Source organism: Phascolarctos cinereus, unplaced genomic scaffold, assembly GCF_003287225.1.
Source record: "Phascolarctos cinereus isolate Bilbo 61053 unplaced genomic scaffold, phaCin_HiC Scaffold_4;HRSCAF=312, whole genome shotgun sequence".
NCBI classification, from domain to species: Eukaryota; Metazoa; Chordata; class Mammalia; order Diprotodontia; family Phascolarctidae; genus Phascolarctos; species Phascolarctos cinereus.
Window position 1 is genome coordinate 283,170,427 of NW_027555847.1, and position 4,914 is coordinate 283,175,340.

Genomic DNA, 4,914 nt, shown 5'->3' on the forward strand with positions numbered 1-4,914 from the left:
ATAGGTTTATTTAGATATTCTATTTCAATATATTCTATTTATTCTGTTGATATAAGCAATTTATATTTTTGTAAGTATTCTTCTGTTTGAATTTAACTGTTAAATATATTGGTATCTAATTGGGAAAAAGTAATTCCTAATAACTGTTTTAATTTTATCTTCATTGGTGGTGTATTCACCCTGCTTTTCCTTGACACTAGTGATTTGGTTTTCTTCTCTTTTTATCATATTAACCAACAGCATATCAATTTTTTAAAAAATTAAATTTTATTTTTTCTCAGTTACATGCAAAGACAGTTTTTAATAATCATTTTTTAAAAGTTTTAGTTCTAAATTTTCTCTTTCCCTTACTCATCTCCCTCCTTCCTAAGACAGTAAGCAATTTGATATAGATTATACATATTCAATCATGTAAAATATATTGCTGCATTAGTCATGTTGTGAAAGAAGACACAGACCCAAAGGGACAAACACTGGAGAAGATGTGGGAAAATTGGAACATTTGCACTGTTGGTGGAGTTGTGAATTTCTCCAACCATTCTGGAGAGCAATTTGGAACTGTGCCCAAAGGGCAACTAAACTATGCCTACCCTTTATTCTAGCAATACTGCTACTAGGTCTGTATCCCAAAGAGAACATAAAAAATGGGAAAGGATCTGCATTTGTAAAAAATATTTATACTAGCCCTTTTCATGGTGGTAAAGTGTTGAAAATGAAGGGGATGCCCATGAATTGGGGAATGGCTGAACAAGCTATGGTATGTGAATGTAATGGAATACTATAGTGCAATAAAAAATGACAGGCCGATTTCAGAAAATCCTAGAAAGACTTGCACAAGCTGATGCAAAGTAAAATGAGCAATACCAGGAAAACATTGTACACAGTATCAGCTACATTGTATAATGATCAACTATGAATGACTCAGTTCTTCTCAGCAACACAATGATCCAAAACAAGTAGAAAGGTCTCACGAAGGAAAAATCTATTCATATCCAGATAAAGAATTGATGGACTCTGAAAGCAGATAGAAGTATGTATTCTTTCTCATTGCATTTTTATCTGTTTCTTCTCTCACAACTGTGACACATATGAAAATATTTTTACATGATAGCACATGTAGAAACTATATCAAACTGCCTACTATTTTCAGAAGAAGAGAGGGCAGGAAGGGAGAAAAATTTGGGACTCAAAATCTTGGAAAATGAATCCTAAAAAATTTTCTTGATGTGTAACTGGGGGAAAAAACACTATATAAAAAAAAGAAAGAATGAGCTTAATGATCTTAGAGAAACATAGATAGACTTCCACAAAATAATGAAGGGAGTAATGAGCAGAACCAAGAAAATATTGCATATAATAACAATATTGTTTTAATAATAACTTTAAGTGAATAAGTCATTTTGAACATTATAAATACCCAGATTTATTACAAAGGACTTATAAAGGGAGATGTTATCTACATCTAGAGAAAGAACTGATAAATTTAAGTATGTATAAAATGATTTTACATATGTGTGTGTGTATATACACACACACACACACACACACACATACACACGTGCTTAATGCTAATCATCCCTAGAGTGGGGTGACAGAGAGGGAAGAAAAAAGGGACAAAAGAAAGTTACATCATAATTATTATATATCTAAAAGGAAGAACAAGTTGTACATAATAAATTTGCAGTTTCATTTACAATAATCTTTTTTATATTCTACTATGTTATACAAATGCATGTTTTATTTCTTAAATTCAGAATAAAATATTTTTTTAAAAGTTGTTATGGAGCTTTTTGGTTTTTAGAGCAAGATCATGGAGGTGGGCAAGAACAAGCATCTCATCAAAGGCAGCAAAAAAGGAGCCAAGAAGAAAGTGGTTGATCCATTTTCAAAGAAGGAGTGGTATGATGTAAAAGCACCAGCTATGTTCAACATTCGCATTTTTGGCAAGACACTGGTTACAAGGACCCAAGGAACAAAAATTGCCTCTAATGGTCTCAAGGATTGAGTTTTTTAAGTGAGTCTTGCTGATCTGCAGAATGATGAGGTTGCTTTTCATAAATTCAAGTTAATTACTGAAGATGTTCAGGGTAAAAATTGTTAGACTAATTTCCATGGAATGGACTTTACCCGGGGCAAGATATGCTCCATGGTAAAAAAGTGGGAGACCAGATTGAAGCCCATGTTGATGTCAAAACTACCAATGGTACTTGCCCCACCTCTTTTGTGTTGGTTTTACCAAAAAGCGCAACAACCAGATCCATAAGACCTCTTATGTCCAGCACCAACAGAAAATGATGGAGATCATGACCCAAGAGGAGCAGACAAATGATTTGAAAGAAGTTGTCAATAAACTAATTCCAGAAAGCATTGGAAAAGATATAGAAAAGGCTTGCCAGTCCATTTACCCTCTCCATGATGTGTTTGTCCCAAAAGTCAAGATGCTCAAGAAGCCCAAATCTGATTTGGGAAAGCTAATGGAACTCTGTGGTGAAGGTGGTGGCTCTGGAAAACCTTTAGGAGATGAAACAGATACAAAGGTAGAAAGGGCTGATGGCTATGAACCACCAGTTCAAGAATCTAAGAACTTTTAAAGATTGAAAAATGAAAATTTATCATTGTGGAAAAAAAGTGTTATAATGGAAATAGAAAAGGATCTATATATGCAAAAATATTTATAGCAACTATTTTTTTGGTGACAAAGACTTGGGAAATTGAGGGGATGCCTACCAATTAGGGAATGGCTGCACAAGTTGCAACATATGACTGTGATGGAATACTATTGTGCCATAAGAAATAACAAGCAGGATGCTTTCAGAAAAACCCAGAAAGGCTTATGTGAACTGATGAGTAGGACCTGAAGAGGTTGTACACAGTAACAACAATATTGTACAATGATCAACTGTGAATGATTTAGCTATTGTCAGCAATGCAATGATCTAAGACAGTTCTGGAAAACTAATGATGAAAAATACTATCCATTTCCAGAGAAAAACCTAATGAAGTCTAAGTGCAAATTGAAACACAATTTTTTAAACTTTAATTTTCTTGGTTTTTTTTTTATCGGGGGAGTCTGTGTTTTCTTTCACAACATGACTAATATGGAAATATGTTTTGCATGACTTTATATGCATAACCTTTGTAAAATTGCTTACCATCTTATGGAGGGAGGGACAGAGGAAGAGAATTTGTAACTTAATTTTTTTCTAAATCAATGTAAAAATTGATTTTATCTTAAATTAGAAAAAAATAAAATATTTTATATAACATTGAAATGAATTGTTCTTTAAATGTTGAGTACAATTCACCTATAAATCCAGCTGGCCCCGGGGATTTTTACTTAGGGAGTTCATTGATGACTTGTTCAATTTATTTTTCTAAAATGTGGTTATTTAAGTATTCTGTTTCCTCTTCTGTTAATCTGGGCAATTTATACTTTAGTAAATATTCACCCATTTCACTTAGATTTTCAGATTTATTGGCATAAAATTGGGCAAAATAACTCATAATTATTGTTTAATTTCTTTTAATTAAATTAGCCAATGGTTTATCTATTTTAATGGGGTTTTTTTCATAAAACCAGCTCTTGGTTGTATTTATTAGTTCAATGGTTTATTACTTTCAATTTATTAATCTCTCCTTTGACTTTTCAGGATTTTCAGTTCGACATTTAATTGGGGATTTTTAATTTGTTCTTTTTCTAGTTTTTTTTTGGTTGCATCCCAATTCATTGATCTGGTCTTTGTTTTATTGATATAAGCATATAGAGATATAAAATTTTTCCTATGTACTGCTTTAGCTATGTGCCATAATTTTTGGCATGCTGTCTCATTGTTGTCAGTCTCTTTGATGAAATTGTTTCTATGATTTGTTCTTTGACTCACTCATTCTTTAGGTTTAGATTATTGAGTTTCTAATTAATTTTAATTTGTCTTTCTATGGCCCTTTATTAAATGTAATATTTATTGCAACATGATCTGAAAAGGAAGCATTTAATATTTCTGCCTTTCTTCATTTGATTGTGTGTTTTTTATGCCTTAACACATGGTTAATTTTTGTGTCAGTGCTATGTACTGCTGAGAAAAAGTATATTCCTTTCTATTCCCATTCAAATTTCTTAAGAGGTCTATCATATCTAAATTTTCTAAAATTCTATTCATCCCTAACTTTTTTCTTGTTTATCTCATGGATACATTTATCTAGTTCTGAGAGAGGAAAGTTGAGGTCCCCCACTATTATAGTTTTACTTTCTATTTCTTCCAGGTAACTCATTCAATTTCTCCTTTAGAAATTTGGAAGTTATACCTTTGGTGCATATATATTTAATATTAACATTATTTTGTCTGTGGTACTTTGTCATTTTTTTGTGGTACTTTTTAACAAGATGTAATTTCCTTCCTCGTTTTTTTTATTTAGATCTATTTTTGCTTTGCTTTATCTGAAATCATGATTTCTACCACAGCTTTTTTTAATTCAACTGAAGCATAATACATTCTGCTTCAGCCTTTTACCTTTACTTTCCCTCTGTGTGTGTGTATATGTGTGTGTCTCTGCTTCACATGTGTTTCTTATAAACCAGTGCTTCTTAAACTGTGGGTCGTGACCTCATGAGGTCACGACCCACAGTTTAAGAAGCTCTGAAGGAGTTGCAACTGGAAAAAGTTTAAGAAGCCCTGTAATATAAATAACATATTGTAGGATTCTGGTTTTTTAATCCACTCTGCTCTCTGCTTGCATTTTATGGCTGAGTTAATATGACTACTAACGACGTATTTCCCTCCATCTATTTTTCCACTGTTTATACTTTTCTCATACTCTGTCTCCTTTCACCCTGTCCCTCCTCACCAGTGTTTTGCTTCCAACCACTGCCTTCCTCAATCTGTCCTCCCTTCTGTCAGCCTCCCATTTCCTTGTCCT

The 4,914-nt window shown here is 32.7% G+C and overlaps 1 pseudogene; it reads left to right on the forward strand.

Moving 5' to 3' along the window:
* The first annotated feature begins 1,810 nt into the window (after nucleotides 1-1,810).
* On the forward strand, nucleotides 1,811-2,131 carry LOC110222155 (small ribosomal subunit protein eS1 pseudogene; annotated as a pseudogene).
* The last annotated feature ends 2,783 nt before the right edge of the window (nucleotides 2,132-4,914 follow it).